We start from the raw sequence: 11,371 nt of genomic DNA, 5'->3' as shown, positions 1-11,371 counted from the left end.
TAAGAAGAACATTGCTAACAGGCAAGAGCTCAGAGTTTGGGCATAAATTTTTTTATAATTAATATTAATATGTTGTATGTGTAATTTCTAGGTCAATCACGCTTGATTTTACTAGACAAAATTGAAAAACATGTGTTTATATGTATGAACTATCCCAAATTGAGAAACTTAAATAAATAATTTTGATAACGCCAAAATCATTAGGGTTCTCCAAGTCCTGTTGATAATCATTTCATTCACTCTCAGTTTAGGTAATTAGTGAATATTGATGCCCAAGGCATTGATCTAGAATTTGAATGTTAAGGATTCTCTGAGTACTTAAGTTAGTGCTTAATGACCAATAAACTTTTGGCAAATCACATTGATTAGTCTACTCATGCTCAACTATCACATAATGAAGAAAGAAAAGATATTGTAAATAACTGTTTTGAACCAACACCTAATATATTTGTGATTGATAATAACATTGTTAATAGAGCAGACCTCTTAGTTTGGGCCTAAATTTTTTGATATCGATATTAACATGTCTTGGTTTGATTTATAAGTCAATGAGGATTTCTTTTACACGAAAAAATGGAATTATATGTGCTCTTTTAAATGAACTATTACAAATTGAGAAAGTTGTTTTAAGAATTTCAGGGAAAAGTATATACAGAAAACTATTCTTTCCTTTTTCGTGAAATTAAATGAAAAGTTTTTAGTGTTTTACTTCAATTTGAATTTCTCACTAATGTTGGCTAATTTCTCTTTTATTCACTTATTCCCAATTAAAAAGTGAGAGGGTATAATTAACATTAGATATTTAATTAATAATAATTATTCAAAACACCAAGGGGATGGACTCGATGAATCTCACAAAATACAAATAATGGATCAATGGATGTCTTCTCTCCATTATAGGAAAAATTACTGATTCAGAAGGCTTGTGAGGCATAGAGAGAATGTTTACCATTAAACAAAGTATAGAAAATAGCTTAATATTGATTCCTCTCTTCGAGAAGAAAATGATGGCCAATCGTAACTGCATTTTATGTGTTCATTGTTTAGTTTGTATTATAAAGAGCTCCATTTGAGAACTATATCTTCCTCTAACATTTACATAAAAATGATACAGAATATTATTTATGATGCACGAATCATTGGTAATATATTTTAAGGTGGTAAAAATTTGGGTTGAACATAACAAAAAAATATTATTCTTTATTCAATGATAATCTTGAGATATCTTACTTTTTTTCTTATTTATTTGTGATATTCTCCACATTGACTAACATTTAGGTTGAACCAAAAATAAATTCCCCAAAAAAGAGATGACGATTTAATTACTAGATGTTCATTTTTAGCAAAATAAAATTAGAGGTATAACTTTATAAGTTAACTACTATCTCTTAAAAATTTTGGAGTGCATAACAATAGGGATGGAAAAACAATTCATGTTTGCTCACAAATGTGCACGTGAACAAACACAAACAATAAAAGTCAACGCAAATATGAGGTGGGAATTGTTGGATTTCAGAGACCTTGATGTGGATGAAGATGAGGATTCCATGCAGCAAAAGACTCATAACCGAATCATAACGACATCATTAAAATTATTAAATGAAGAACTTGTGCATAGATCGCATTCGTGATTTCTTAGATCTCAGAGTGAGTCGAGTCAAACTGCTCAAGTGTGCAGCCCCTAGACATATCCACGTGATCCTGACCACATTGAATCTCCTCCTCCACCCTTTCCAACGCCGTTCACCCTTCGTCGTTGTCGTTACACCATCCCAATCGCATTGGGAGTGGAGAGGAGGTGCGGGGAGAAGGGAGAAGAAGGGGAAGACCCTTGAACAATTCTGTATTAGGTGAATTTCTTTCAGGGACTTCCTCTATTTATACTAAGTGGGTATTTTTCTTAAAACCTCCAAAACTTAAATGTATCTTTCGACGTCCAAAGACCATTTCTGTGTGACCCTCTAGGCCCATGTATCATTCTAGTTAATGACTCGAGTGTTCCAATAACCTTTATTGGCCTTCCAAATTAATTAACTATATTATAATATAAATTTATTAATGTCGGTTCAATTTAACCCAATCGATAGATTAAGTCTCCAACTCATGGGTTGTCAAGCTATACCTCGTGTTCAAGAAGATAGAAAGGAGTGTGTATCGACTCACTCATGGAACCTGTTCATTATTGTTACCGTGTACATATAGTCCCTCATCCACTTGACGCTCCTAGGATGACTTAGGATATGGTCAATTGCCAAACCCTAATTGATCATCCAAGTTAATACTGATGAATTTGAAAAACATCTAAGAACTCTTCTCTGATCTTTCATTACCTTGTCCAAGTACTTCCTTGACCTATCTCCTCTTTATATTGATAACATGCATATTGAGTATGTTAATATGATCATATTTACATGTCTGTTTGCATTAAATCACTCATATTTGCATGTTATCAAGCTTAAAATGATTAAATCTATTTTTAGAATGAATTTCTGAATTTTCTACATTTTTGTGTATTTTTTGGGAATTTTCTGACATTAGATTCTAGAAGAATATAATTTTTGCGACAAAATTTGATTTTATGGAATGTTTCAACATTAAATTTCGAAAGATTTGAATTTTCTAAGTCAAAAAATGTATTTATACATATTTTTTGGGCTTTTATTTTCTTTAATATGAATTTTTAAAGTATTTTTGGCTTTTTTATTTGCACCACCACGTGCCGCTGTTCGATTTGTTGAATAGTGATGAATCATAGCATCGATGATGATTGGTGCCAGCCAATCATTAGGTAAGTTAATGATTGGTGTCAGTCAATCATTAACAAGGCAATCATCGCTTCGCGATTCGCAAAGTGATGATTGCACCAATGAGTAGCATGCTTTTAATATATTTTTTTGGCGTAGGGTGATGTGACTCGTGTACACTCATTTAAAATAAAAGAAAAAAAGAGAAGAAAGAAGAAACATGGTGACGTGGTGCGCTGACGCGCTGCCACGTCAGCCTCGAGAAAGAGTTTTTTAAAGCATTTTCTTTTGTTTTTCTTTGTCCTTTTATCAGATGGGGACACCATCATTAATGGTTCATTCCTACGTTATTATTAATAAATTTCAAATGGAAATGCAGATACTAAACATATTACAATGATATACAGATCATCATTTATTTGGATTTTCCAATGTTTTGATATTATTAACAATTAGGTGATCAAAATACCATTAACCCCTTCTTCTGGTTATTTGGTTTGATTTTATCCTACATTTATTTTAAAATCCATAAAAATAAAAATAAAAATTATTTGATTCCAAATGAAATGAAGTGAAAAAATATCGATACAATTTCACATTTTCTGTAATGATATTTAGTCAGGTTTAAAACATCACCACCCCATTGACTTATCTGTTCTGTACATCGGCTGCACCATTGGAGACAGAAACAACCAGTATTTTATTTAATCTATTGGAAAGGATACTGTTCTGGCCATTATGTGTTTTTGCTGTGATTTTTTTCCCTCGAAGAAGCTTTTATGAATGGACATGGATGTGAATAAATTATCTTCACAAAACACTTTTTCTAATCTTTCGTAAAAAGTAATTTTTTGAATATGTAAATATGAACTTTTATAAAATTATCCCTCTGAATGCCTTTGATTTTTTATATAATTTCCTTGTTTTCAAGTATATTTATCATGTTCTGAAAGTAACATATATGTAATAAAAAAATTGTGTACAAAGAATCCTTACTTTGTATACATTTTGAAATAAAAAATAAAAATTGCTGTCCAAATTAAAAGAAACCTACCCCAATTTAGAAATTTGAAAGCACATACAGAATAAAAACATGCAAGACTTAAAATATAACTAACTTTAAAAATGTAATAAAATTATAATATTATTGATAACTCTTATAGTTAAAAATATAAAAATGAAAACTTGAAATTAAAATGAAAAAAGCCAATCACGGGAAAATAATGAAATACAAAATAACAGTCCAAAGAATTATGAACATTATATCTTAAAAATAAAATTTTGACTACGTTAGTTGCAGAAGGATTACATGCAATAAAAATAATTAAATATTTCAAATCATGCATGGGAACCCATTTGTTGTTTTTATTTGGGCAAGAAAAGTGTACCAAACATTTTATTAAACTATTCAATAACAAAAAAATTGATATAAATATAACTCATAACTAAATAATTTTAGCAATAAATCCATAATCTGAAATATCAATTAATTTATTGAAATTTATCAAACTGAGAATTTAAAGTTCTCATGATATTTTTTTTATATTATAATATGTCCTATCTGTCTCATTCACTTTTATTTTTTATCTGATTGTAATTTTTTATTTTAAATTTATCTATTAGTAAAAAAGTTATAATTTAAATCATAGTGGTATTTCTTTAAAATTATACAATTATTACTGACTCTTGAGTGGTGGTATTTTGTTGGATTAGTTTAGTTTGGTGAATAATAATTTTTTTAAATCGAAAAGTGATGGGGGACCATCCAGCTTTGAAGATCCTATCAATCCAGTTCGTCGCGCGAAGGCTCAAGCGCGAGACCCAGCCTTCGGAGTATCCGGCCTCGTCAACGGCTCATAAAGGTTTGACATTATCTTTCCTTGGATTTCCCTGTTTAGTAGGCCATGTATGTCGGCCACCTATCTGTTTGTTTTTGTTTATTCGCACGTGTCTGGACCACTGTACGGACCTACACGTTTGCGCGTGTGTTAGCGCATGTGTAGGCACGTTTGTGTTTTTCTCTCTCCTATCAAGGGGCATGTGTTAGCGCATGTGAAAGCCGCAGTCGAGAGGAGGCCACTGCGCCCTACCATCGATCAGAGGCCGCCACCCCGCCATTGACCAGAGGCCGTCACTCCGCCGCCCAGCCGCTGACCGGAGGCCGTCGCCCCACGACTGACCTGAGGCCGCCCTCCCAAGGCCTCCCCTCGGCCATCCTACTGCCATTCTCTCGGACGCCCCCAGCCAACCCTACGGCCGCCCCACGGTCTCCCTTTGGACACCCTCGCCGCCGTCCCCGCGGCCGCGTTCAGACCACCCACACGGTCGCTCCAAGGCCGCCCACGCTGGTGCCCTTTCGGTCGCATCCTTTGGTCGCTTCGCGGCTGCCCCTCAGCTGCCCCGTGGTCGCCCCTCGCCCGCCTCCACGCCCGCTCCTTAGCCACCCCCGGTATCCAGCCTTGGGTGACTGTGGTGCCCGTCACGCCTCCTTGACTTGACGTCGCCGCACCCTGTTGCTCGCCTTCCACGGTTGCCAAAGAAAACCCGAGCATACTGTTCCTGGTATGCTCTTTGATTCCCCCTTGGCATTATATTATTTCTTTCAGTGCCTCCGAACATTTTCTCCACCGCTGGGGTTAGATTAGTGATAGATAGGATTCACGTTCCGAGGATCAAGATTTCATTCAGTACGTCCTTGGTTGAGACCGTCGAAGGCGTGTGCAAAAGCGACAGTAGCCCAGCTCGCACTGTTGGCCTTCAACCCGACGTCCGGATCATCGAGAGCCTAGTGGCATTCCCAGGTCTTGCTTGCCGTAGCCTAGTGGATGTAGGTGTATGTCGACGCCGAGTTTATACTTCTCAGTGATTTCAACATTGCATCATCATCACTCGCATTATGTCGTGTCACATCAAAAAGTTTCATAAAAAATATTAAACTTTAAATATGAACCCATTTTTTCCAATTATATTTGTAGTTTTTTGTAACTGTATCTTTTTCCTAAATTTAATTTCATTTTATATTCTTGAATATTAAATGCCGACATATTAGAGTTATAATTGAATATTAATTTTAATGAATCATATTGTGTTTCCTTCAACCTTAGATTATTTCTCCAGGTCTCCCTTAATGAGATTTTTAATTACTATTTTAAGCTGGTTAATTAAAATTTTACATATTTTCTATATAATTTTACAATAAATATCATAAAAATGATATATAACTTGAATTTCCCCTGAAAACATTTTCTCTCTGTTACTTGTTGTTGGTTTGATCATATGGATTTGTCCAATATTTTGGTATTTCAAAGGGTAATTCTTTAAAATCTTAGTATCTACAGTATAATGATTTATCATAATATAACTTGGTCTTTGGAACAAAGATTAAATTTGTTTTTTTAAGTTATTCTTAAACTAATTCAGAAGTAAACTAGTGAAATATTTAAATCATCTCATCATAAATGTTATATTGAATAAATCTTGGATTTAGTCCCATAATATTGGGATTTGGTTATGGGAAACTTTTTCCACCTTTACTTTGCCGCTTTGAGATCGTTCTAAAGCCGTTCACGCATTCAGCCTCTAAAAGTATCCACGCGATCACTCGGCGCTCAGATGTCCATGTCTTCTTCTTCAACTCTTCTTGAAAATCTTGAAGATCTTCTCACCATGAATATACTCTCCATGGTTGAGTGGAAAATAGAGCGGGGAAAGGGAGAGGCTCTCAATTTTGGCTGGCCTGGGTGCTTGAAATGAGTGCCCCTTTCCTGTTTATACTCAAGTTTTTTCTCAAGAACACTACAAAGTAAAATATATCCACCAATCCCCGTATGACCTTATGCATGTGACCCTCTAAGCCCATGTATCATTCTAGTTAATTACTTCAGTGGCCCAATAACAATTATTGGCCAACCTTATTAATTCACTATATCAACATGTAGATTAATTAACTAAGGATCGATTTTACCCAATAGATCGATTTAACTAAGTTTGCAGCCCGTGGGGTGCCAGCTACACCTCGTGCTCTAGAAGATACCAAGTAGTGTTTGAACTCTTTCATGGAACTTTTATTATCATCGGTTATCGTATATGTATTATCCATCATCTGCGCAAGACTCTCAAACGACTTAGGGTATGGTCAAAACCTATTTCGGCACTCGATTAGTACTGATGCGTAACGGAGATCATTAGAGAACTCCTTATCCAATATCCTCACTACCCTAGCCAGGGATTTTTGACATCGTCTTCCTTGAGTCAATCTCCTCTTATGCCAAGGGTGAACGATTCCGTCTTGACCACTCAATCATCTCTGTGAAATTCTTACTACATCCGAGCTATGACTTGTTTGAATCCCATAATTAGAGCTAAGTCATAGTCAAAATGTAGTCGTTCATTTACGAGATGTCCTTGGTGTCTCAGGTTAGTGGATCACTTATAAAACCGTGCCAGGAATCAACCTGATTGACATTTAAGTATAATACCATTGAAGGACTCCTACAGATCAATTTAGTGAATTCTTTCTCCACAGAACACCCACTATCTGTTCTTAGTGTCGCCGCATTAATAGCCATAGGATCAACTATACTTATCGTATAAGTAAGATCAGCTAGTGCTATTCTATCCGAATAATTTGATGTCCATCTCGACTATCCATCGAAAAGGAACATTTAGAATACATGATTAAAGACTAGTGATCATTATATTATGATCTCATCATAATTCACTAGGTCATTGCTCGTATTCATGGACTTCATTATAAACATCACACTAGAATAATAATGAATATAATATTTTATTTAATGAAATAAAATAAACATAGTGGTGTGGCTGTCTTGACACCCACATAATATCCATTAGGTGATACAAATTAGGAGTCTAAAAGTTTAGTTTCAAAGCTGAACCATTTTGGATTTACTCTGATTTAAAAGGAAGAGGGAACTGAGGTTGGAAAAGTTTGCTAGAATAGAGGGTGTTGTAGAAATGGCTCTATGGAATCTGAATCAAATATTTGAAGAAATATATGGAGAGGCTCAGTGGTGGAAAGGACAGAATAATAGACATTATTGTGAAGGGGATACAATGGAAGGAGATATCGTAAAGTCAACCCAAGGGGGTCTTGGTTGAACGTCAAGCAGCAAGGAGATCTTGGATCTCCCATTGCCAAATACAATTCATTTAGTAGACATTAAAATGAAATTGCATCAAACAATTTAAACAAAAAAAACACAATGATGAATCATCTAGTGAACAGTCAAGTATACTATCCTTTTGTTTCCTACAATGAGTTCTCACAAGTCTTGTGTTACTGTCCTATATTTGTATCCATATACTCCTTAGACCATTAAATCCCCTTGTGTAACCGTCACTTTGGGATGATTTTTGTGCCATTTTGGCTTCCCCTCTACAGAAGGGTGCCCAATTAAAGATTAGATTTTAATTTTTCATAAAAGCCTTAATAAAATTTCCAATATTCATTAAAACTTGTGTGGATGATCCTCTAGGCATGTCTACTAGTTTAGTTAATAACTCCATAAGTCTTACTTGGATGAGGCACTAAAATTGATTATCACCTCTTGATCCTCCACATTCTGTTTTTCCACTCTTTTAGATTTAAGGTTTTTACTCTATGTGAGAGTGGGGCTAAGAATGCATGTCATATTTATTTTCTTCGATAAAAGTCATCCCAAAGTGACAATTTCAAGAAGGGCTCATATGAGACATCAACATTTTCATTCTTAATCACAATTTAATTATCATGATTTAATAAGGTGATTGTATGTGTTTAGGCTCAAAGATAGAAGAGTTCTAAAGGTGAAATATATTTACAGTTCATTTTCGTTCCTTTCTTTCTATCTCCCGGAAATGTTTACATTCAGAAAATAGTTATATATATTATTTTTTTAAATCCCTAATTCACCTACTCAGAGGACATTATTTACATCTACAAACCAAGCTTATTTGATTTGTTCTTTCAAACAAGATATACTCAAAAAATATTTCTCCATATTTTGATCAAAACTCTCTCATTTCGTAGTGGAAATATGATTTTTTTGTGAGAATATATTGACAATAAACCGTTAATTTCAAAATAAAAGAGTGAGAATGTCTAATCTCACAGTAATTTAAAACTAGTCCAATCCATGTTTCTTATCAATTTAAATATTTAATTTAATAAAAAAATTATCACAAAGTCAATTTTAATTTAATACAATCACAGTATTTTTTTTCATAGACCTTGTCCACTACATAGAAAAACTCAAACTTTGACATTAGCTAAGGGTCCTCTAGCTCTATAAAATTTTAAGTTTTTATCAAACTTATTAATTATATGCTTTACCCATAAGGCCTTTCCTAGGGCTTTGTACATAAGAACCTTACTATGCTTTGATTATGCATGCTCCTCATTGGATTGGACATTCTTAGAGCATATGAACTTTTGGGTATTATATGTCGTCCTTCTTCTCCTGCCTCTACTTCTTTATTCATCCTTGACCTACAAAAAATATAGCTAGATTTGTTGTGAACTCACAATAAACTGTGAGTTCAAATGATAAGCATGAATCTGGCATTACAAACATGCATTAAAATGTCATATATATGTAGTAATTCATCCCGAATCATAAAATTATGCTGATCTTGAGATGAAAAACTGCATTTATGAAATTTCTCATAAAACTCCAAAATGCATCATTTAATGCAGTTATGTGCTTATTTGTGAGACTAAACCCACTTGACCTCTCTAAAGTCGACTGGTTAACATCTCATTCTTTTCATGAGTATTTGGATGCAAGGGAACAGGAACATGGCACATAGACGAATGCAACGACACCGGCAATGATCAGAAATGTCATCAACTCCAGCACATTGCCAAATCAGATTTGCATGTAATTAAGGATCATCCTTTTATTAGGATGATTCATGAACTTAGGGAATTGATGCAATCCAATGCAGTGTATTTTAGGTACTCGGACCAATAATTAAGTCTCCAAAGATAAAGTTTGATAAAAAATGAGAATACCAGTTTATTAGTCGTGATTTCAGGCTTTTGAGAATTCAGACAGATAGAGGATCAAATTCTCGATCCAATGAAGAAAGGTTGAAGTAAAAAGGATTTAAAATGAGAAAGTTATGGTGATTTTAGTGAATAGGGGGTTTCCCCCAATTTTCCATTAAAAAGGGTATGCCATGTGGACTTGCAAAGGTGAAGAGGGCGCGTACATGTGTGCACCTTTAGCGCACACGAATAAGCAGGTGAGAGAGGAGGGTGCCTCAAGGATGCTTTCAAATATTAAGATGGAGACAAGTTTAAAAGCAAGTCGATAATTGGTTTTTTCCCATATGGGATCAAAGCAGCGCACACCGAAGTGCTTCTTTAAATGGCGGTTGCAATTTAACCGCGTAACATTTTTTGTTTGATCTTTACGCGTGCAATATCGACCGAGAGCCATTTTGAGGGTTCAATTGTAAATAAATTTTAAGAAAAGCCCCTTTGACATTGTAAATGGTTTGAAACCTTGTTTTAGTCTATTTTGTGACTCTATCATTTTTTTCTATCCATTCTTGCTTGACACGTGTTAGCACCCAAGCTGTCCGATTGCAATCGGACGACCACATTTATATGTGTCCTTCCCGCTTCAAAACAATTTAGGAAATTTGAATTGGATGAACGTGGACCATCCGATCGCGATCTTCGCAATCGGACGATCCACATTAATGTCGCTCTTAGATTAATGGAGAGAAACACTGTTGCGCCCAATCAGGGCGCAACACCAATCGCTCTTGATGGACCTTTAATAAAAAATAAACGATCAAACGACTAAAATTAAACTCTAATTAAAATGTTAATATTTTTTTATCTACTAATTCGATTGACATAAAATTTTTATGAAAGCTTACCTATGATATTATATTTAATTTGATATGGTTGGATCATGAATATGATGTCTAAATATTTTATAAAAAATTATAATAACTTAAAAGCCCTATAAACCCTACAAGAACCCCTGTACATTCTATTTCTTTCTATCTCTTTGCGTTTTTTGTTCTCTTCTCAGCATCATGCTACCAGAAGAAATAGGAAAGGAGCAAGTCCCATTCCCAACATCATCAGATGTTTGAGAGTGATTCTGGAGGAAAGATTCACGCAGGGAAACAACCCGAGCAAGTCTAGCATTGCCCGGCCTAGGATTGGTGCGTGACAACGGGATCTGTGTGACGATTTGGGTTATTCTAAGCTTGGTTTTACTTCCATTTCATAATCTAGATGTTATCTATTTTCAGTATAGTTTAGTTTCATCATTGCCTTGTTAAAGCACCTTAAAACATCTCACATAGTTCCTTTCTTTAATTTCTTGCTCATACCATCAATCTCCTTCCAAAACCTTTAAAACACCTCCTAGTATACCTAATTACATATTTAGCCAATTTCTATACTCTCTATCATCTTCTCAACTTTCACAATTCTCCATCTCTCACCTAAAATCATATTGTTATAATATTAGATATTTATTTCTCATCATAATTGAAATCACCTAATCCCAATACTTAGGCTCCCTGAGGATCGACCCTTACTTAAGCACTATAATAAGTGAGGTATACAACTTTATTGCATGAAACTCGAATCACAACAA

This window comes from Wolffia australiana, chromosome 15, assembly GCF_029677425.1.
Source record: "Wolffia australiana isolate 7733 chromosome 15, ASM2967742v1".
NCBI lineage: Eukaryota > Viridiplantae > Streptophyta > Magnoliopsida > Alismatales > Araceae > Wolffia > Wolffia australiana.
This window is presented reverse-complemented; position numbering follows the sequence as displayed.